The sequence below is a fragment of the Antedon bifida genome, chromosome 3, assembly GCF_963402885.1.
Source record: "Antedon bifida chromosome 3, ecAntBifi1.1, whole genome shotgun sequence".
Lineage (NCBI taxonomy): Eukaryota > Metazoa > Echinodermata > Crinoidea > Comatulida > Antedonidae > Antedon > Antedon bifida.
In genome coordinates, this window is record NC_136228.1 from 28,718,136 (window position 1) to 28,743,947 (window position 25,812).

A 25,812-nucleotide genomic window follows, 5' to 3' on the forward strand; every position below is an offset into this window, starting at 1 on the left:
TGGTTATAGGCCAGTGTATAACAACAATATTATATAATAATAATTTCTTGGAAATTTCAATCTTAGTCTTATAAAACAGTGGCAAATAAGCAAAATAAATAATACATGCACAAATAAAATGCTGTGTTTATACACAACAAAGCATACAAAAATGAATAAAAATTATTTGAAGATACTTAAAACCCTATTAACATTAAACCAAACAGAAATTAAATATCCACAAAAGTTGAAAAAATTATAAAACAACAGCATTGACCAAAATGTAGAAGCGCGCATTGTTTCTACCCATAAAGATTTAGCATACCTGAATTTGTCAATTAGAGATTTAATGATTTTAGTAGTAGTTTACAGCATAAGCCATTGTTAATAAAAACAAGCTTAGACAATGCATTCATTTGACATTAAAAAACAATATTTATAATGAAACAATTACAACTATTTTTTCAATAGTTCGCTAAGCATTGCAGTGAATGTACTTCCATTCAATGTTTCAAATTTTATTATAAAAAAAATGTTCATATTCTTTATTGATATTTTACTTCATTTTTCTGTAGTATAGAGTCTCCTTTTTAAGGTTGTATAATTTTTTAACAGAACCATATTATTTAAAATCAGTTGTACCCGTGACTTTATATCAATTCAGAGTATTATTTATGAACAATGAACAAATCTCCATCTCTCACACAGCATATATCACTTAATAATCAATTTATGAAAGTGTATAATTTAATGAATAACAAAATGATCGAACAAAAGAAATGTGTGTATGTGTTTTTTTCTAATACATTTTAAATATTTGTCACACTTTTTTAGGATCCAATACACATATTAGTATAATTGGATCGCCAATTCATTTAATTATGTTCTAAGTTCTTAAAGGCCAGGTGCGGGCAAAAAATTTCTATTGATCATACATTCCAATAATTATCGATCTATAGTTTCTCCTATGTTTCATCATTTTTGGGATTTTATTTGTGTTATACAAGCTTGTTGAAAATAAGCACTTTCTTATCAGTGGGGGGATAGTTCAAATTACACAGTAAAATCTCTATTATTTTGTACACAAATTTTGTAAATAGACAGGCATTTTAAAAAGCTATGAAAAATAAACGGTGTGGTAAACAATGTTATCAGATGACTAAATATAGGTTATATAACTTGAATTTTACATTTCTGGTATTTTTATTCAACTTCAGATTTTTATTTTCATGCTATAGCAAAAATTATCCACCGTATATCCACCATCTTTTTTCACCTTCTAGGGAGTCACCGGACATGTTATTACATTAGGTTAAACTACCTAACTACTGAAAAAAGGTCTTTCTGGTTTTTATGGCAGAATTTTGCCAAATTTTATATTTGACCATATTAAGGGAAATTCATGTTTTTTCGTCTTGATTTCTGTTACAAATATTTGATTTATGTACAATTAACCAGATATTATATTTAAAATCATGCCTGTACCTGAGCTTTAAAATTCTTTAATTGTAGACCTAAAAAAACCCACAAAAAACACTATTATACCATACGAACATTATAATAAGAAATATTATTCAGGATCTTTTTATAATTTTTGTTTTCAATTTTTTTACGAATACACACTTTGAGGCATGAATTCTCCCAGACGAAAATAACCTTATAGTGTACACAGAGTACAGTTGAGTCTTCTTATATAACCTGTTTTCTTAATTCTGACTGTCATTTGTTATATGATACAACTAACTTTCTTTGCTATGAACTAATTAAACTAATTCCTAAGCGATATAACAACCCTCCATATGGCTGTCCTTGGATCAAATTCAAGCTTGTTTTATTCAAGCAGGAACACCATCGTTTTTTCCACGAATCACATCCTCTGTCAATAAAAACAATATCAATTTCGGCAATGCCAATTAACTGTATACTTATAACACAGGATGGGACCAAATAACAAATGGTAATGATTTTGATTTAATTAACTCAAAGTTTTGGATAGAAAGTAATATTCTAAAGCCTTGTCTACACTATCGAACTTTATGTGTCAAAACAGTTTAATGTGCCCATATATAGTAGTGCTATGAATAAATATAAGAGTGATATGACATCATCATGTCCATATATGGGCACATCACATTTTCTGTCACATAAAGTTTGATAGTGTAGACAAGGCTTTAGGTACGGCTGTCAAACACCAAATGCTTTCAAACGGTGATGAATGAAAAGTGAATGAGAATAATTCGGACACTGTTTTTAATTCTTATGTTTTTCCCCCATTTCAGTTGCAGAATATTCTAAATTTACTTGTTTTACGGCAAATTAAATCATAAATTGTTCAGGATTTATTTAATAATGGCATGGGCTGTGGACGACTTTTATCCTGTCTTGTGTCATTTGTGTTAATTTGTGATGACGGAGGAGGGTCTAAAATAAACTTAATCGTTCGCTGGTTGTAGCATGGACCTATAAATATAATTCATAGGTCCATGGTTATAGTGTGTTATTAAATGAGACATTTCTCCTGAATTACTTTTGGTATGATATTGGCAATACTATCCTACAAAGACACAATCTTTAATTTTATATTTTCATCATCACATGAATTAATCAATCAAAGAATTAATTCATTTTCATCTACTTTTATATACTGAGTGTTTATATACTTCGGGCCGCTGGCGTATTTATTTGAAATAAATGCCCTAGACCAAGATACTACAGGGTCCCACTAGGGTAGAATGAGTATATAATATTGTACAAGTACAAGTTTATGTGTATGTTTAACAATGTCGATATCGACATCGCGATGATTTAAAACAAATAAGAAGAAGCGAGAAGCGACCGTTTTCTTGTGTTTGAACATGAAAGCATTTCTTTGCACAATACTTTCCCAGTGGTTTGAACGTGGCATAGTAAGTTTCAATTAAAGTAGAGTTAATCCAACATGGATCGCATTGAATAACGGTCTATTTATTCCTTCATTTGTGCCCTCTACCTTTGTTCATGACTTTGTAGAACTTAGAAGAAAGAAACTACATAAAAGCGATTAGGCGAAAGTAAACCATTGTTATTAATGAGGTACAATGCAGGCGTATTGTTTATTCAGATAAGTGGTAGGGACTTCATAACCACTGGATGAGAGTGATTTTGAAATACAAAATGGTGGTTATCTCTGAACAATAAAGAAATAACAGTGAAAGAACTCACGTAAGACAAAAAAAAGTAGAAAAAAAACAATTTTAATGGGAAAAATATATTATTAGATTATTAAAAAGAAAATGTGTTATTACTGCATACTTTTATAAAAAGAAAGTAAAATAAAATTAAAAATGTTTTTTTAAATCTGGATCTGTGGTGAGTTATACACAATTTCAATTAATGAGGTGTAGATCTACTATTAGTCTACACTATCAAACTTTGTGACAAAAAATATGATGTGATATCACTACCATATTTTAGCATACCACCACCATATTTGGTCGTACCACCATCATACACTTTTTTGTCACATAAAGTGTAGACAGGGCTTTAAGGATGACAATTACTGACAGTCTGATATCTAAACACTTTTTTTCTGACCGCCCAATTTAACGATTTAAAAAAACGATATTTTCCAGTGATTTATTTGTTATTGCTAGACCAATTTTCTTTAAAAAAAAAAAGAGATTGGCCCACGAACTAAAAACTGTTATAATCGGCAAAACGTAAAAGTGTGATTCCATTTAAAAAATTCCTAAAATGTCTTGTATACGTTATCGTATAAAAAAGTAGAACATTTTATTTTATATAATTTAAAACGATAAGATGAGGAAATCTGTGAGAATGAGAAAAAGTCGCCCCAACCGAGACTCGAACCCGAACCTTCTGCTTGTAAAGGTAGGTTGAGATTCATTTACGTACATTTTATTTTATATGTTATAAAACAGCTTAAATTATAATAATTATAACAACAAATGTACTGCAAACTATGTTCTTTAATACATAATAACAATAGTAATACAATTTAATTTTAGACAAACCATGGATGCAACAAAATATTATTTTACACAATTAGTGTACCGGTTTCCTCGTTTTATCGTAATGTAACTACATAGACAGACCATGATGCTATCAGACAATCCGATTGAATTACCCTTGTATTTCCTTATTGGTGACAGGGGTGGAGCAGGCTTAGCAATTATCAGTGTGGTAATTGATAGCGAATATTAGGTGTTTTAAGTTAACGAATATGACCACTAACTGCGCTGGCATTTCCATCTCTTGCCGTTATGATAAGTTGTTACGTAACATTTTTTGACTATTACGTCACAAGGTTGATTTAATTAGACATGGTAGGTTGAGATTCATTTACGTTCATTTCCATTACCCAAACCATACATTAATTTTTCAGCTGTTGATTCTTTTGTCTTTTAAGTCACACCATTTTGTCATTTCTAATCTAGTAGATTTTGAACATTGTTGCTTTATGCTGTTTAGAATAAGCAGGCATACTAGTTTCCCCGGTGCCGGTAAATTGATCATTCCATAATCTCATAATGATGAAATTGCCCTGGTAGGTGAAATAGGCCTTTACATTAAAGCATGGAGATATTTCCTCCATGATTAAAGTAACACTTTTTATTTCTTAGTTAGTAACCTTTTTTGATAATGCTACAATACATTAATCTCTAAATTGTATCTGTGCAATTGAAATACTATCGTAGTCAATTCGGATTAAGTATCGAGTTATACACATATTAATTTACCCCAAAAAATTGATATATTTATAAACATTATTAAATCCAAAGGTAGATTACTGGAAATGATGTGGGTATCAGTGGCTGGATCTCAATGGAGATACAAAAAAAAGCAACAAGCTAAATAAAAACGTAAAAAAAAAAACGATTGGTGTGTACTGCATGACGATTTGTGTGTACTGCATGACCATTGGTGTGTACTACATGACCATTGGTGTGTACTGCATGACGATTGGTGTGTACTGCATGGCGATTGGTGTGTACTGCATGATGTTTGGTGTGTACTGCATGACGATTGGTGTGTACTGCATGATGTTTGGTGTGTACTGCATGACGATTGGTGTGTACTGCATGACAATTGGTGTGTACTGCATGACGATTCGTGTGTACTGCATGACAATTGGTGTGTACTGCATGATAAATGTGAACTGAAGGCAGAGGAGGCGTTCCATATATGAGCACCTGCGCTTTTGTTGCTGTAGATACAAGGCAGCGAGTGGTGATACCAGGGAAGAGTTAAATTACATAACTCTTCCCTGGTGATAGCTACAAGGCAGCGTGTTATGTTATTAAGCATGTGTTATTATCCATAATTATCATGTTCAAAATCCAACAATATTTGTTTACAACGTAGAACAAAACCATACATGTAGATACGCCCGTAGTACGCCAGTCTACGAAAAGTTCGACAATACGCTACTTTGGAGCAAAATATCATCATAAAACGTTGGAGCATTAACGCGCAACAGGTCAAATAATTAAAAATGTGTACAAACTAATGTTTCGACTAAAGGCCAATTTACACAGACGAGCGGTAACGGTAATAAAAAAAATATAGAATCTTTGTTATTCCTTATGACCATTTACACATACCGTGAAGCGGACGAGCGGTTTCCGCTCAGTATAGATACAGACTCTACGTGGGACTACGCGGTTTTCCGCTTACCGCGGTAACGGTAAGCGGAAAACGCAAAAATAGAATCTATGTTATTTCTTATGACCATTTACACAGAATGCGGAGCGGACGGGCGGTTGACCGGAAACCCGCCCAGGATAGAATCAGATTCGATGTTGTGAAAATACCGCGCGGTAATTGTGGATTCTGGCCAATCAACGACATTGATTGATGATTGATGTGACGTTATCTATCAACAACTTTTTTGCGGGAGTCCGTCGAGTCCAAGATGACGATAAATGAATAGACAGTCCCACGTAAACATCTTAGATAGGGCCCTAACGATAATAATATAAAGTAAACAAATTATTCTGTTAAAAATGCAAAAGAACAATCACAAATCAGTTGCAAAATATAATTTATAGTAGCCTAACTGATGTACAAACATCATTTTAACTTTGTAAATAAAGCAAATACGTAAACATGGTTCATTTTATTAAATTTAATTATTAATGTATACATTATTTGATCTCTACATAAGGCAAGGCAATGTTAGATAGTTAGAATAAACGTTTTGAATTCAATATTCCCTTAGTAGGCCTATGGGAACAAATAATTTAGACAGTCCATTGTACAATACGGCTTTTTCAGCGTATTAGGCCTACAATTATTTAGCCATTCATGGCCAATATAGTATTTATTAATAACATTAAATGTGTTATCTGCCTTTTCTAATACAGTATCCGTATTAAAAGGCTAATTTAAATTATTTATCAATTTAATGTGATACCGTAGCAATGTGGTCTTATTGTAGGAATATCGGAGAATAATGTGCATATTTAGTATAGCCATGCTCCCAAAGATATTATTAGTGACGCACTGATTAAAATAATTATACTGTAACTATCTAATTTAAAAAGCAAGAACAAAAAATATAAATACTTTAACATCAAAATGTATGAATTGTTTAATAAAAATGTGTATACAGAAATTAAAGTTATTATCCTTAGTAGCATTATCCATTAACAATAGAGTTGAAATTTGATGTTTCTTTTTAATAATCACGTTATTTATTCTCTAAAAAATTAAATATTACAAAATAATTAGGACTGTTGATGAACATTGATGTAGGCCTAATCGTTACCGTACCGTTTCGTGTGTTGTCAGTGCCAACGAAAGAACAAACATCGAACCGTTGCATTAAATTTCCTGAAATGTATTTATATAATTAGCTTACTAAATAATTTATCAATAACCACATAAATCAGTTTTTACTGGGTAAAATACTGTTCAAAATTCTATAATCTACGCTCAATCTAACTTCGCGGGACTGATATGCAATAAAGCAATCAGATCACATGCAATTAGTGACGAATTGCATATTCGCCGTTTATTGAGGCGCGTAAACAGTGTGCGCGATGCGCGTTTTACTCACACGAAGTGACGAATCAATATTCGACGCTTCGTGTGACGAATGATTATAATATCATAATATATTCGCCATATTATAATTAAAATAATTAATTAATGAAATAAGATACGCAGTTGATATTTGCATCAATTGTTCTTTAGAATAAATACTTTCGAAATATACAAAAAAAAAATGTCGCGTCAAAATGACGATTCGCCGGTTCGTGTGACGAGTGACGATATAAATAGACCACTATATTATACTCGAATGTACTGTGGATGCGAAGAGTCACTATTACCACAGAACTTATAACACAAGAATCTCCTGTTCTTCAATTTGCATTTAAAACACAGTATCGGAAGTACAGGGTTAGAATGTCAATCTGGGCGACGCCATTTCACAGCATTGAGCAGCGCCCTCTCCAAACTTGGAAGTCAAAACTATTAATTCATATAGAGGGCTCAGTCAATAATTCTATGCCCCTATAATATAGCAGATCCCCTCTACAGAGTTTGCCTTTTGATGAGGGCACTCTACTCCATGGCTCACAAAGGCGCCACCAATTAGCTCTATTCTATCCTACAATGCATTTCGAAATTGCTACACGCTTTGGACGAACAGGAGATTCTTGTGTTATAAGTTCTTTGCTATTACTAGACATGCAAGTGTACAGCGTGCGCATTTGCTTTCTGATGCAAATTACATGGCATTACATCAAAACCCTGATATTCATTTCAAGTACTTTTTATACGTAATACAATTAATTATAGAAGTTACTTTTCCTCGAATAAATGTCCTGTCCAGTAATGAACATATTAGGTATGGATGATTGCTGCTGACAACGAAGCTATTACAGAATGAATGGGACAAACACACGAGTGCACACTCTATAACGCTACTAACGTGTTTGCTAGAAATGGTTTGATCCAACAGGCAAACGTCTTGTCCATCCACGCTGACCTTTCTGAAGTAGCCCCGTGCGGCTAAATAAAAAACAGATGTGACATTTTAAAACACTAGATCTGACTGACAATCATATAGATAGCATTGTCAGTTGACATGACGGGTTTAATAATAACATTAATCGGTGGTGGATCCTGTATATCAGGACCTTTTAACTCCGGGAATAACATTTATATTGTTATTATATAAAATAAACCTTTCAAAGCTCAACTGTCCTGCTTTAACGCTGACGAAGAGGTCATTGTTGTTGCAAAGGTCATTATAATAAACAATGAAAATGAGGATGAAAGCCTGAGGATACCCTTTTAAAATAGTAAATGAAGTACCAGACTGAGACAATGATAATATACAGGTTTTATTGGTTTTTTGCACCCACACCCTTTTAGATCGATTAAAATTGCCGATTCTTCAGATATTTGGATATGAATGGATGTCAAATTGGATTAACGGACAAAACGAAAAATGGATAGGTTTCGTAATGAATTCGGAAATGCAGAGAGAGCGACAGAGGGCGTGCTATTCACTGTTCGGCCCATATTACAGATAATGGTAACTCGACATATCGAGTTTTGTGATGTCACCAATATATCGATTTTCCCCGAAAATCAACGGGAATGATGCATTGGTATATACCTATTTCCAACAAAAAATCGATGACTTTAAAATTGTGGACGTTTACAAACACATAATATCTACATACAAAACAAGTAAAATACTTTAATAACGAATGTGTAAATTGACGAATAAATACGTGTGAATGAATACTATATTAAAAAAAACGAATACAAGAATGATGGTGAAGATTAAAACAATAATGAAGGCAAATGACATGTGAATTGAATGATTTGTGCAGTGGTAGTTTAATAATAAACAACCAAATTAATTTGCATATAATGCATTACCAATTGTTGATGCTACGCAGCCTCGTTTTATTGTTGTTGAATCTGTAAGATGAATTCATTACGTGACTTAAATTTATAGTACAGTAATTAGGTTCGAACATTAAGATAATGTAAAATCCAGACTTCTTACCTTGATTGATCGTGTTTATTGTTGTGTCCGTTGTTGCATCTATGGTTGTGTCCGTTGTTGCATCGGTTGTTGTGTCCGTTGTTGCATCGGTTGTTGTGTCCGTTGTTGCATCGGTTGTTATGTCCGTTGTTGCATCGGTTGTTGTGTCCGTTGTTGCATCGGTTGTTGTGTCCGTTGTTGCATCGGTTGTTATGTCCGTTGTTGCATCGGTTGTTGTGTCCGTTGTTGCATCGGTTGTTGTGTCCGTTGTTGCATCGGTTGTTATGTCCGTTGTTGCATCGGTTGTTGTGTCCGTTGTTGCATCGGTTGTTGTGTCCGTTGTTGCATCGGTTGTTATGTCCGTTGTTGCATCGGTTGTTGTGTCCGTTGTTGCATCTGTTGTTGCATCTATTGTTGTGTCCGTTGTTGCATATGTTGTTACATCTGTTGTTATGTCCGTTGTTGCATCGGTTGTTGTGTCCGTTGTTGCATCTGTTGTTATGTCCGTTGTTGCATCTGTTGTTGTGTACTTTTTGTCCGTTGTTGCATCTGTTGTTGTGTACGTTGTTGTGTCCGTTGTTGCATCGGTTGTTGTGTCCGTTGTTGCACCTGTTGTTGTGTCTGTTGTTGCATCTGTTGTTACATCTGTTGTTATGTCCGTTGGTGCATCTGTTGTTGCATCCGTTGTTACATCTGTTGTTATGTCTGTTGTTGCATCTGTTGTTGTGTCCGTTGTTGCATCTGTTGTTGTGTCCGTTAATGCATTTGTTGTTGTGTCCGTTGTTGCATCTGTTGTTGTGTCTGTTGTTGTGTCCGTTGTTGCATATGTTGTTGTGTCTGTTGTTGTGTCCATTGTTGCATCTATTGTTGTGTCCGTTGTTGCATATGTTGTTGTGTCTGTTGTTGTGTCTGTTGTTGTGTCCATTGTTGCATCTATTGTTGTGTCCGTTGTTGCATCGGTTGTTGTGTATGTTGTTATGTCCGTTGTTGCATCTGTTGTTGTGTCTGTTGTTGTGTCCATTGTTGCATCTATTGTTGTGTCCGTTGTTGCATATGTTGTTGTGTCCGTTGTTGCATCGGTTGTTGTGTATGTTGTTATATCCGTTGTTGCATCTGTTGTTGTGTCTGTTGTTGTGTCCATTGTTGCATCTATTGTTGTGTCCGTTGTTGCATCTGTTGTTGCATCTGTTGTGTCCGTTGTTGCATCTGTTGTTGTGTCTGTTGTTGCATCTGTTGTTACATCTGTTGTTATGTCCGTTGGTGCATCTGTTGTTGCATCCGTTGTTACATCTGTTGTTATGTCTGTTGTTGCATCTATTGTTGTGTCCGTTGTTGCATCTGTTGTTGCATCTGTTGTGTCCGTTGTTGCATCTGTTGTTGTGTCTGTTGGTGCATCTGTTGTTGCATCCGTTGTTACATCTGTTGTTATGTCTGTTGTTGCATCTGTTGTTGCATCTGTTGTTGCATCTGTTGTTGCATCGGTTGTTGTGTCCGTTGGTGCATCTGTTGTTGTGTCCGTTGTTGCATCTGTTGTTGTGTCCGTTGTTGCATCTGTTGTTGCATATGTTGTTGCATATGTTGTTACATTTGTTGTTGTGTCCGTTGTTGCATCGGTTGTTGTGTCCGTTGTTGCAGCGCTTGTTACTACAGTAAAAAGGAATTTTAAAGTACGTTAGGAGAATAATTTTTAAATAAATCAATTGGTTCGTTTCATTAGGCATATTATTTAGCATTACTGTTCATAAACGTAACACTCTAAAGATGGTTTAGTTTTTTTTTTTAAATTCATTTAATTTATTTATTTGCTCATCAAAGTGGAGCTCTAACCTGCAATTGTTGTACACATAGGCTCGAATGTATCCCACAATGGATCTGTTGGATTGAAAATTGATTTTTGACCATGTTAATCATTTATGAAATGGCAATGTAATAAACTCAAAATACGTACTTTTTTCTCTTCAACACTCCACGTGTCGGTTATTCTGTTCAGTTATATATTGTTATCTAAACTTGTGCAAATGCATCTCTTTACTTGTCTAAGTCTAAGTCTAAGTCTCATAAGCGACCGACTTCCTAAAAGCGGCCATCTTGAAAGAGACTACCTCCCAAAAGTGACCCCCAATCCATTGTACGCGACCACCCTCGTCATTGACCACCTTTCTTAAACGAGAGTCAACCTCATAAGGGACCGCTTCTCATAATCGACCAATTCTCGAAATGGCCTCCTCTCGTAAGCATTTGCACACGTCACCACTAGTCTATGTTAATTGGCCTTTATAGTCTAGTTTGAGTTGTGGCTTAATATTCGTAAAAATAACACATTTGTGCACATTGTGTGATTAGTTACAATGTATGAGATACAACTTGGTGCAAATCTAGAACTCTAATATTATTAATATAATCATTTTTTTTTATTTATGTAAAATAATATAATGGCTTACCGTCATATATGAACATTCCAAATGGATTAACGAATGTATCACTGAGTGTCTCAATATTGTTCCCCGTTTCTTTATCGGCTCGATAAAGACCGTCATTTCTGCATATCCAATAGACACTATTTGCATAAAGAGTTATATCTCGAGCTACTCCACATGGTGGAAAATTCACAAATTGTTCAACATTTGTAAAATCCAGAGCCGCTATCATTATATGACTTTGCCCTTTGTCGCTCCAATAAATCCTTCCAGCTTTAAAAATAGCAAAAAATAGGAATGAATTCATTTTTTACAGTTAACGACGTAAGAGAACTATTGTGGAACACCTTTTGGGACATAAGTATCATAATTATTATCATAATAATTTATGATTTCCATTTCTTCGATATAAATGAAATCTTTGGTGTTTTTTGTTGATATGGGTCAACTAATTATCAACAAACACTCCCTGTCCCTTAATAGGGGTGTTCCCTGAGGAACCCCACAGTGTTAAAGCATATATTACACGTAGTTTCGTGGGAAAGTGTTTCCTTAATAGAGGTATCTCCTGAATAGGGGTGTCTCAAAGTAGGGGACTAATTAAAAGACCCATCGGGCAATACCAACGATGAGAATTTGAAATCAACTAAAGATTATAGTCTAAGGCATTATTTTCGAACTTGCTTCTTGTGAAATAATCCTGATAATAAAAAACATATCTAACTATTAATAACAGAATTGACCAAGGGATCCCCAAAAGCTGTATCTTTGTATATTTGTCTAATTTGTTTTCTTTTTCAGTATTAAAAACTTTTAATAATTGTGATGAATACCGACTGAATGAAAACAAGGAACGACTGACCGTGTGTTAAAGTGGAGAAATATACATTTTACACAGTTATATTGACCAATAACACATTCGCTGTGTGATAGCTAGCCTGGATTGTAATGGTAATGATTGGTTCCCACTGGGACGCAACGCAAGAGCGTAAGCACAACGCAAGTGAATTTATAGATCACAAGCGACAGTTCGAATAATCCATCCCTTTTGTTTGGTCAATTTGCCTGCGTTGCGTCCTAGTTGGAACCAATTGGCTTTAATGTTAAACATTCCCAATAGTTTTGTATACAAATTGAGCTGATCTCAGCTTTTCCCCTTCTATTAAAAAAAACAATTGGAACCTGTAAAATCGACAGCGACAGCAGTAACCCAGTCTGTTGTGGTGTACTGTAATTCATTGTCCGGTGACGACAACTGAAAACGGGTGAGTTTAAATTTTTTTCCATAAAAGCACAGGCTGGAAAAAAAATAGAAACATATGACACAAACGCGGTAAATGTATCATTCTTTTGCATGAACTTACTTAATGATAACAAATAAGGAGAAGGTAAAGTATTTATTATAGTCCTAATGTCTATAACTATAATTAGAAAATAGGATCAAAGCCCCCGCGGCCCCATAGAAGTCAACAGTGCAGCGCCTACCTATATTATCAAACCAGGAGACGATCCCCTGCTTTCTTGGATCGTCCACAAGTTAATAACGGATTTATGTCCCATCCTAAGGCAATGCAATCATACAATGTAGTATTATTTTATTTTCTTACCACTGTCTGTTAGGATACACCTATCACTTCATTCTCTGCTGTACTGTCTCTAAATGGCATTATATTTTCAGTATCGTGATAGGCAAATTGTAGAAGGCCTACAGCTATTACACGTATCACAAGTGGCACCTGTAATACGCTACGGTTAGAGCGGCCGTCAGGCGATGTCACTTATAATACAGCGTCAAATGTGATATATTGTGCTACTCATGTTTAAATTAAATTACTTATTTATTGGATAAGATAAAATAATTCAGTAGATACGTACTCATGTTCGACACTGACGACTAATCCTTTGGTCTGGGACGTTGGTGCTGCAATAGACGCCTTAATTGTCTCACCTCCGGAACCGTCTAAGTTAGCCTTCAGAAGTGTTCCTTCCTCAAAACTGATATAGTAAATCTTTCGATTTACCGTGTCCAGTGTCATTGAACGTATTACTATTTAAAAGAGGGATGTTATAAAACTTTAATAAAGTTTAAATAAAATTAAAACAAAATCTCCACGCTGGCGTCAATCTTGATCCTGATATCTATGGCTATCGAGTACCGGTGATCGAGGCCAAACAATGCATTTGTTTTCGTCTTGTAAAGTGTTTTCCCTCCAATTAAAGAACACTTTTAAAATCAATGCATTTGTAGTTAGAGCAGTCATTGAAAACCAAATACTTCACACAAATGGATAGAAGGGTAGACAAAGCAACCTGATTAAAACTTACATAAACGTACAACCAGAATACATTTACCATCATCGTTCGTGGAACAAGATAATCATTCTGACGATCGCTCTAAATAAGGTAATTCAAAGACCACTTCTTTTCCGAACTTAGATAGAATTAATTCTAATTAAAGACCACGTATACTAATTGGACCATTGAAACGCTGGTCATAAAAGTGGTCTTTATTTGGAGGGATACCAGTATATTAATATTTATACTTCTATTCTCACCGTACTCATCAGTGACAATTCTTTCTATATTTGTTCCGTCCAGATATGATCGATATATGCCTTCATCACCCGATATATCCGTCCAATACACACGGTCGTCTATGGGGTCATACGCTACAGATACACCCAATGCTGTGTTTATATTATCGATGGGAGAAAATTCAAGATTTGGCTGACAAATCCCTTCTGGTATAGTCGATTTGAAAATGACATCTTCATCGTTATCTGTTATTAGGACAAAGTCCTCTGTGCAATTGATTAGAACAACAAAACCATAAGAAAAAGATGCTTAAGAATATCAAATGAACACTATCATATTATATTATTAGTAAGCTTCAGTCGGATAACATTAAAATACTTTGGAAGCTTTTTGACAAGACATGACTATCTACGATTATGAAATGCAGTATTATGTCCTATACCAGACGGAAAATAACTGACATAATAATATTCATAAATAAAATAATAAAAGTCTATTACTTCAATATATTTACAGAAAAAAACAAGGACAAGCATACAGATGTATATTAACAATTAAAATATTAACTAGATTCTGTTTCTTTTCTGTGACTGCATGTTTTTCAAACATTCATTTTACAGTGAACACTAATATTATTTGCAATGGCTTGCTTTTAAATTTAAAACAGAGACCCTGAAATATAAAGAAGAACACAGTAAGTCTATTTATTAACTTTATCTTTCTAATAATAAATACTGTAGGCCTATAATGTACCTTTGCACACTATACACCCGTTTACAGATTTGTGTATTCTGCATTCTACCAGGAAACAGTGAACAATGTACTATCTTTTTGATTCCGAACCTTACAATCAATATAAGATGGTGTCCGTCTTTTTTTTCTTCTATATTCTTCTTTTTTCCCTCTCTCTAATAAGATTGTATAACTTTGTCATAATATTGACCTGTGCAAGAAACTGCGTTATAATAATATGACTTTAAAGTCGCGCAGCGTTAGTTACGCGCGATTTTATGAATCTTGCGTATTTAACATAGATCGACAACCATATAACAATTTTAATTGAAACAAAAGTGTAATTTATAACATGCGATGACTTTCTGTGGAAAAAAAATACCATGTTTCACAAAAAGTTACGCCCGCACGCGCGTTTACAAATTTAAAATGAGAATCAATTTCTATGCGTTTCATGTCATTTTTAGCATGTAAGAATTTCAACGCGAACGCAAATTAGCGCTATAAACATCTTTTTTCCGCGTGAATTATGTCTTTTATACTAGTTCTACCAACTTTTAAGCAATTTCGATTTCGAATCACGTCATACGAGCACTTCGAATTGGACAATTCACGCGCGTTTTTGATGAAAAAGTTCAAAAATTCGTCAAAATTATGCATTTCTTTTAACAGTCATGTTTCTAAACCACATGGTTTGATTACATATTCTGGAAGTAAATGAGTTGTAGATATTGGATCATGCATCAATATGGCTAACCGGACATTGTGACATCATCGTATGGCCACGCGAATATAAAATATAGGACTTTTGTCTCTTTCGTCATAGCTCATCACATTTAATAGAGCGCATCTCCACTTATCCGTATTCCATTTTCTCCCATATTTTGATATTTTCTAGGTCAATCAATTATCTTTCGCATGATTTACCATTTTTAACATTTTTAATGACGTCATCATGATCAAAAGCGTGAAACACTTGGATGTTGTGACGTCAACATATGGCCTGTTAAATTATAAAAGTCGTATTTTCATATTTTGCGTCATAGTTCATGACATTTAAAAGAGCGCGCATCCATATTCTACGTATCCAAATTTCTTTAACACGTAAAAATGCTATCTACGCGTTTCATTATGATGACGTCATCATGTTAAAATTTGGAATAAAAGGCGGGTTCCGTTATTTCCACCTATTCTGCACTGTATGTAGTATGTATACAGTTATTATAGTGTATACTGTATATACACACAAAATAGAGGGCACACTAACATTTTATTTTCTTCAGGCCACAATGGCTTAATCGTTTTTCTGTTCGCAATATTCTAACGTATGACGTGCACGTAGCGTTTGCCTGGCTGATAACCTAACTCGTCCATAGTGACGAGTTCAAATCTAGTTGGTATTGTATTTTATTTTTTATTTTCTTCAGGTCACACTGGCATAATCGTTCTTCTGTTCGCAATATTCTACCGTATGACGTGCACGTAGCGTTTGCGTGGTGGATAACTTAACTCGTCCATAGTGACGAGTTCAAATCTAGTTCGTATTGTTTTTAAACTGGGCGTTCTCGTGCAAACAAACTCATAACTACAACGCAATAAATTATACTGGCATGTGATAGGCTAGTGTAATTTAGTTATTACTAATAATAGTTAGCATGGTTTCAGTATAATATTACAGTATTACTATTGCATTGTATTGTTCTGGTTATACAGTTACATACAGTTTATATATAGTTAATTAAAACACTATAAATAAATGCATACACCTACCTGAATAACACGTATAAATAAGAACGAAAATAGTACAATACGATAAAATACACTTGGACATAGATAGTCGCGATAGATAATAGTATATTTTCATTTTTAATATAGCATCTGTCCAGAATTCTCTTACATATACCTAAACACAGTAGGTAGAACAGATTCCTTCGTTTCCGTAGGGATGTTCTTCGGTAAATGACAAATGTTTATTTTAGCAATATTATTTATCATTTATCGTGCTTTACTTACAGGTTGAGTAACTAGACGTGAAATGGTAACACACACTTGCATGTAGGTAATTGCGTTTTATTAAATTTTAAATTTGTACAATATATCAATAAATTGTACAATTAAGAACGATTCTTTTTGTTACAGCTACAATTAATTAATTTCCATAAATGCACTTGGGTTGCCAAGCACGCATGCATTCATACCACTCTCAAAATAAATAATAATTGAATAGTTTGATTATCAGTCACAGTATCACTATCAACAAATCAAATCATCAGTTTCTCTAACCATCTTGTCCATTAAGTCATCAAACTTTCTATCCACTTTTGTCTCCAAGTCTTCATCTACACCTGCGCATCAGTAGCATTTGTCAATTTGTTAATTTCCTCCTTATTTTTTCTTACATCATCCTTTACTTCCGATAGATCTTTTTGCATGAATGCCCAGTGTTTGGTTTTCTTGAATATCTACCACTAATTTCATCCAGTCATTCATTTTAGATACTTTACCCGAAAAGCTTAAGCAATACCAATTTATGGTAGGATCATCTTCACTTTTAATCTGTAATTTGTATTTTGCATTAAAAACGTTTTTGCACGTAATAACGATACCATTTATGACACATGCTACATCCACTTGCTTTATCTGAATATAAAACAGGGAAACAGCACTTGCCACACTTGTTATCCAAGCTAAACCAACCAACTGTACCTTCCCAAGCAGTGTGTGTACTACTTGTCTTTTTTACCTCCAGGCCTCCTAGTCCTACAGTAGGAGCACCAGCTTCTGTGTGGGTGTTGACATACTGTACAGAACTACCTTGTGATTCGTAGGCCAGAAAAATATCTTTAAAAATCTCTTCAATCCTGCCTCCAATATTTGCAGTAAAAACACAAATTTGTTCATTAAGTAATCTAAAACAAGTGTGTTCAATTTTGTAAAAATGCAGAGCACAAAAAAAACTTTGACTTCCAGTCAAAGTTTTCGATCAAAACATATCTCATAATGCAACGCGCTTGTTTGGCTACTCTGTATGCATAATCATAAAACTTCCTCGCGATCTGTGTGAAAACAACTTCTCAACCGTGACGAGTTGTAAACAATCCTAATTAGCATCATGCATAATGCATACTCGTGGTGGTTTAAAATCTTTGTTTACTTTCGCTCGCGACAATTTTCCAGACGAAATGTAATCAAATTAATTTACCTGTTAATTACGTAAACCATGGAGGAAATCTACTCCATGCGTAAACTTGTTTTTGTTGAATTTTCGACTTAAAGTGAATAACTTTAATAATATTACTTTGATATGGCCAATTTAAATTTAGAATATTTTAACCTTCATTTTTGTGTTTCAAGGGACAATACATCTTTAATCAAAAGAAATGAAAAAAAAGATATTGTTTTACACACTGCCACATGGCATACAAACATCATGATAATTAATAATAAGGGTGATTTGCCATTATTTTGTTTCGTCAAGCGAACATAGAACAGTACAGAGAATTGAGTATTTAAAGTCATAATTGCCAGAGACGACCGGTAACGGTAATCGGAAAACAAAAATATAGAAGCTATGTTTATTACAATTTACACATTAATCGTGGAGCGGACGGATGGTTGAGCGACAAGCACGCGAATTCTGTGTAATTGGCATATAACATCAAGTAGACATTGTTTTGGTTTATTAATTTAAACACATATGATCTCCAATTGTTGCTTTAATTTACCGTCATTATACTACAGATCGAAATTGTTCGATTTTGTGGGAGGGATTACAGAACGTTTATTACTATCATTTACTCGTGCTCCGCAAGGTCTTTTTCTGCCTTAATATGTCGTTATATACTAAGGGAGGGGGTTAGGGTTAGGTATAATGAAAGCGCATTCTTCCCTGATAAAAGTACTCTGACAAATTATTTTAAAAAACACCACATTTTATTTATTTACACATATCGCGGATTCGAACTCGATTGTACTGAGCATTATATCAATGGCCACGCGTTTTCACACTGAGGAGGGATACGTGTAATGAAAAAACTCCAACGATGTGATCAGTCGATAAGGTTGGCCGGCTTCCGAGACTAAACACTGTTTTAATTTGGCGCCCGGCAGCATGATTTTTTTCCTATTAGGTTAAGGAAACTATAGAGGGCGTGCATATATCATGAATGTGCATGATGCATGCCTGAGCTCATGACGTCATACTTTCAAAACACACTGTCTGATGCACGTTCGCAGTGCAGATAGGAGTTACTGTACTATTTTTCTCTCCATGTTAAAGACACTTTAAAAACATTATAGACGTTTCTAGGCCTAGCTTAGTTAGGCTTAGTTTTGTAGGCCTAGCTGGTAAAGAGCGGTAGCGTACGAATATCGTACGCTAGCTATGTCTAGCCTGACGTTGTCGCGTTGTTGAATTAATTGTCTTTCTTTTTTTGGCAGAATCCGTTCTTACGTAGGCTTAGCTATGATATGATTAAACCTGTATAATCACTAATAATAATTCATTATAAGGTTGTGTGTGAGTTTTAATTTAACATTATTGGATGTCAACAAAATAAATATTTCAGAAACATAAGCAACATATATATTTTTATTATAACGTTTTTATTTTTATTAGGTGATCATTTAGAATAAAATGATCACCTATTGTTATTGTATAAAATCTTTATTATTATTTTTTTTTTTTTTATTATTTTTTTTCTTTTTATTGTTTCTGTACACTATTTTGTGTAACAATTATCTCAAAAAGTTTAATGTCAATGATTACAAAAATTTCAGAATATCTTTCAAATAATACAACTTAATCCTAATAAGCTTTCCAGCGTGATCACTCATCCGTGACGACATTTATACGCCATTTTGCGAAATCACATTATCAATCATATCTCCATAATTCATTATCACATATTAATGAAATTCACTACACGTAAACTTCAGATCAAGGGTAAAAATATTAGCAAATAAAAACGCACGCGCACGTAGGTTCATGCGCGTGATATCGCGCGTTAAAAATTTAAAACGCTCAAAATTAAGTTTTGATCAATTTAGAGCATGAATTAGGCCATTTGCGTGTTTCAAAAAATTACTGCGCAAAAATGCGTTTTTGCGCGCGCGATACTTAAAAAGCGTAAAAAATATGAATTTTTTTAACAAATCTCATTCTACTCACCATCCTTAGTACATTCACCAAATTTGAGTCAGTTCCGACTTAAAATAACGCTATACGAGCACGTTAAAAATGACAAAATGCGCACATTTATTTTACAAAAGTTCTGAAAATGGTAAAAAATAAGTCTTTTTTAAAATGAAAATAATTCTTCAGAATGCAAGATGACCCCCGATTTTTTTAACTTATTCTGGAAGCCATTGAGTTGTAGATATGAATTCATGTACACATTTTACGTACAAAATGTTTTGACGTCATCAAATGGCCACTTGAATTTAAAAATTAGGATTTGTTATCTTTTTGTGTAGATTATCACATTCAACAGAGCGCATCTTGGTTATGTGTGCTCGAATTTCACACAACTTTCAGTATGTGCTTGCTTAATTAATTATCTTTATCATGAGTTGACACTACCTTCATTTTAATGACGTCATCACGCGTAAAAACTTAAATAACGTAGGCCGTGTAATTTCACCTTCGCAGTAAATTTGAATATCTTACAGCTCTTCAGAATTGAAGGTTACCTTGATGATTATAATTTATTATGAAAGCTGATAAAATGTAGATATTAATTCATATAAAAATTAAGCCTATCGGATGTTGTGACGTTAACATATGGCCAGTTGAAGTGAAAAAGTAGTTTTTTCATATTTTTCGTCAAAGTTATACACAATTCAAAGAGCGCGCACAGCGCTTCTACGTGCCAAATTTTTTTCCAAATCTTATATTTTTTTGCTCAATTAATTATCTTTCGAAATTGTTATCTTAAAGTTTAGTTTGATAACGTCATCATGCCAAAAAATTAGAACATGTGTCCCGTAATTTCACCTATGCTACACTGTATATAGATATACAGTATATACTGTACATATTGTATATGGCATATAGGCACAACTCAGCACTATAAGCATATAATAGGATGGCATACATCAACATTTTCCGATCGTATGTTAACGTACGTGCATGTTTAAAAAAAAATTAATTTCAGTAAAATGATAAAAATGATCACCTATAATTCGTCAAAGTGACGAATTAAATTCTAGTTTATTTTGTTTTTACATTAGCAGTTCCAAAGATTTTCCCATGTGTATAGGGAATAATTCATGTTATGTCTGAAAGTACAATGTTAGACACTAAGATGAAACATGTATGTAATTTTAGTTTCAAATTCTTAATCCATGTCATACACTCAAATACTATAGGCCTACGTGCTACATGGTTGGTGAGTTTGCAGCAGCTACCCTAGCAGAGCGACGAGAGATCATTTCGATTACCACGTGAAAACTATATCCAGGGTTTTCCGTCACATCATGAATATTCATGTGTGGATTCAGGCCCACTATAGCTTCTGCCTTAACATAATCGGAACAAAAATAATGCGGCCCGGCAGAGTATTTATAGATCCGTCCATTGCGGTACACAACATAGGAGGTTGCCGTTCATTGCGGTACACAACATAGGAGGTTGCGTAGTTAATACGTGACCTAACAACTCGCGAAACATGGCTACTGAGACGTCAAATTACTGTTAATTTTTGCCTTTTGTTAGTGATATAGCCTATTGTGTGCCCATCAAGAAACATTAGTGTGCCAGATGTGAGTACGTACGATTCAGCGGTTTCGGAGGAGATAGGTAAAATTACTCGAACAATTTAGTAGCATTAATAATATAGAAGAAGATTGTTTTTCACCTTCGTTATACGCTATTGCTATTGGACACTTCACACACGCGATTAATTATAGAGGAAAACATAAACCTGTTCTCATAATTATAGTCTTTATTGTCCAAAGACTTTCTTTCCTAAGATTTCTAAATTGTAAACCTAAACAAGAAAATGTTTTTTTTTGTTTTGCTGTCAGGTTTTAATAATTAAGATGGAAACTCAACTCCGTTGCCTTATGAGTCGAGTCTTTCTTGCCAATATTATCTTCATCTTATTTTTCATCTGTTATTCCAACAAGAAAAGGTTAGTTTAGTTTGCTGTCATGCTTTAATTACTTAGAGGAGGAAGGGATGAAAAACAACCCTGTTGACAACAACTGTTATTATCTTGTCAATAATATATTACCTATACCTTCTTTTAAACCTAAACAAGCAAAAGGATTTGTTTGCTGTATGATCTATCGCACCGGCACCCAATCCATCATCTAGTTCCGTGTACACTGTTGTTTTGTATTTGTCATACCTGGCGGCGCTATTGGCATGCCTGGTGGCGCTATATAATCACTGCCATAATATTCTCTTACATAATAGTATAGTGTTGTAGTCAGCGCCTGCAGCTGATGTTCACGTCTCTTCACCATGATGTTAATATTAAATATGTCCAAACTTTGACAAAAGTCAAAAACCTGATATTCACTTTTAGGCCTATACATTCAAATACTTTTTATACGTAATGCAATTTACAATAGAATTTGCTTTTCCTCGAATAAATGTCCTGTCCAGTCGTATGATCTGAGCACCTCCGCTCATTACGAGAATGTTTTATGTCGATCTATTTCTGTCTTCTCTGTTGAGCTTGACATTGATATTTGTCAAAACTTATGTATTATCAAAACCCAACAATATTTATTTACAATTCAGAATAAATATAGGAATACTTAACAATAGACCAACGTAGTGTAGGTATATTAGGCCTACGTAGTTTCAGTAACTCTTGTTTATCCATATTTTTACGAAAACCAATAAGATTAAAACATCAATCACTAATTCAACAACACGCTATTCGGACCAAATTTGATATCATAAACATATTCGCGCCTTAGCTCCCATATGGTATCGTAACTTTGTCTCAAACAGCTATTTTCAAAATGTGCATAAACTAAGTGTAGCATTGCGTGCGCATGCGTGTTTTCTGCTTCATACTATATCACATCTCGAACTGTATTTGTGTCAAAAGTCAAAAGTGACCTGATATTCACTTTTATACATTCAAATACTTTTTATACGTAATGCAATTTACAATAGAAGTTACTTTTCCTCGAATAAATGTCCTGTCCAGTAATGAACATATTATGTATGGATGTTTGCTACTGATAACGAAGCCATTACAGAATGAATGAGACAAACACTCGACTACACATTCTATAACGTTACTAACGTTTTTGCTAGAAATGGTTTTATCCAACGTGCAAACGTCTTGTCCATCCACGCTGACCTTTCTGAAGTAGCCCCGTACAGCTAAATAAAAAACAAATGTGACATTTTAAAACACTAGATCTGACTGACAATCATATAGATAGCATTGTCAGTTGACATGACAGTTTTAATGATAACGGTAATCGGTGGTGGATCCTGTATATCAGGACCTATATATTTACAGGGTAACTCCGGAAATAACATTTATATTGTTATTATATAACATAAACCTTTAAAAGAACTGTCCCGCTTTAACACTGACGAAGAGGTCATTGTTGTTGCAAAGGTCATTATAATAAACAATGAAAATGAGGATGAAAACCTGAGGATAGGCCTAACCTTTTAAAATAGTAAATGAAGTACCAGACTGACAGCTAACTTAACAATGATATTATATAGGTTTTATTGTTTTCTTGCACCCAAACCTTTTTAAATCGATTAATATTGCTTTTCGATATCGATTTTCCCGAAAAGCAACGGGAATGATGCCTTGGTATATTCCTATTTGGAACAAAAATGTTGACGATGACTTTAAAATTGTGGACTTTTACGTGCGTACAAACAAACAGACACATAATATCTACAAAAATAAAACAAGTAAAATACTTAAATATGTATTGTCCCTTTGACTAATTCAAAAAAAAAAAAAAAAAAAAAGATTTCGAAAAAAGTGGGTCATTTTGAAGTATCATAATAGTTATTAACTTTCACCAAAAATTAGTAGGAAAAAAATCATCTGAATCAACTGAAATACAGACATTTTTTGTTCAAAAAATAAATTTGACTTCCAGTCAAGTTTTCGATCAAAACATATCCCATATTATGCAACGAGCTTGTTTGGCTACTCTGTATGCATAATCATAAAACTTCCTCTCGATCTGTGTGAAAACACCTTCTCAACCGTGACGAGTTGTAAACAATTCTAATTAGCATCATGCATAATGCATACTCGTGTTTTGAAATCTTTGTTTACTTTCGCTCGCGACGATTTTCCAGACGAAATGTCATCAAATTACTTTACCTATTAATTACGTAAACTTGTTGTTTTTGGCTCGAATTTTCGACTTATTACTTTGATATGGCCAATTTAAATTTAGAATGTTTTGACCTTCATTTTTTGTGTTTCAAGGGACAATACATCTTTAATAATGAATGTGTAAATTGACGAATAAATACGAGTGAATGAATATCAGTTGAAAAAACGAATACAAGATTGATGGTGAAGATAAAAACAATGATGAAGGCAAATGATCTGTGAATTGAATGATTTGTGCGGTGGTAATTTAATAATAAACAACCAAATTAATTTGCATATAAAAAATGCATTACCAATTGTTGATGCTACGCAGCCTCGTTTTATTGTTGTTGAATCTGTAAAATGAATTCATTACGTGACTTAAATTTATAGTACAGTAATTAGGTTCGAACATTAAGATAATGTAAAATCCAAACTGCTTACCTTGATTGATCGTGTTTATTGTTGTGTCCGTTGTTGCATCTATGGTTGTGTCCGTTGTTGCATATGTTGTTATGTCCGTTGTTGCATCTGTTGTTGTGTCCGTTGTTGCATCTGTTGTGTCTGTTGTTGTGTCCGTTGTTACATCTGTTGTTATGTCCGTTGTTACATCTATGATTGTGTCCGTTGTTGCACCTGTTTTTGTGTCCGTTGTTGCATCTATGATTGTGTCCGTTGTTGCACCTTTTGTTATGTCCGTTGTTGTGTCTGTTGTTGCATATGTTGTTGCACCTGTTGTTATGTCCGTTGTTGCATCTGTTGTTGTGTCCGTTGTTGCATATGTTGTTGCACCTGTTGTTATGTCCGTTGTTGCATCGGTTGTTGTGTCCGTTGTTGCATCTGTTGTTATGTATGTTGTTGCATCTGTTGTTATGTATGTTGTTGCATCTGTTGTTGTGTACGTTGTTACATCGGTTGTTGTTTCCGTTGTTGCATCTGTTGTTGTGTCCGTTGTTGCATATGCTGTTGTGTCCGTTGTTGCATATGTTGTTGTGTCCGTTGTTACATCGGTTGTTGTGTCCGTTGTTGCATATGTTGTTGCATATGTTGTTGCATCTGTTGTTGTGTCCGTTGTTGCATCGGTTGTTGTGTCCGTTGTTGCACCTGTTGTTGTGTCCGTTGTTGCATATGTTGTTGCATCTGTTGTTGTGTCCGTTGTTGCATCGGTTGTTGTGTCCGTTGTTGCACCTGTTGTTATGTCCGTTGTTGCATCGGTTGTTGTGTCCGTTGTTGCATCTGTTGTTATGTATGTTGTTGCATCTGTTGTTGTGTCCGTTGTTGCATCGGTTGTTGTGTCCGTTGTTGCATCTGTTGTTGTGCCCGTTGTTGCATCGGTTGTTGTGTCCGTTGTTGCATCTAGTGTTGTGTCCGTTGTTGCATCGGTTGTTGTGTCTGTTGTTGCATCTAGTGTTGTGTCCGTTGTTGCATCGGTTGTTGTGTCCGTTGTTGCATCTAGTGTTGTGTCCGTTGTTGCATCGGTTGTTGTGTCCGTTGTTGCACCTGTTGTTGTGTCCGTTGTTGCATATGTTGTTGCATCTGTTGTTGTGTCCGTTGTTGCATCGGTTGTTGTGTCCGTTGTTGCACCTGTTGTTATGTCCGTTGTTGCATCGGTTGTTGTGTCCGTTGTTGCATCTGTTGTTATGTATGTTGTTGCATCTGTTGTTGTGTCCGTTGTTGCATCGGTTGTTGTGTCCGTTGTTGCATCTGTTGTTGTGCCCGTTGTTGCATCGGTTGTTGTGTCCGTTGTTGCATCTAGTGTTGTGTCCGTTGTTGCATCGGTTGTTGTGTCCGTTGTTGCATCTAGTGTTGTGTCCGTTGT

The 25,812-nt window shown here is 34.4% G+C and overlaps 1 protein-coding gene across 2 annotated transcripts in view; it reads left to right on the forward strand.

Moving 5' to 3' along the window:
• LOC144836907 (cyclin-dependent kinase 9-like) overlaps positions 1-18,191 on the forward strand; it is a 400,420-nt gene extending 382,229 nt beyond the window's left edge. For both annotated transcript variants that reach the window (XR_013611406.1, XR_013611407.1), the window contains exon 5: positions 18,171-18,191. The gene's annotated coding sequence lies outside the window, so the exon portion shown is untranslated. The remainder of the gene's footprint in view (positions 1-18,170) is intronic.
• Positions 18,192-25,812: the final 7,621 nt, after the last annotated feature.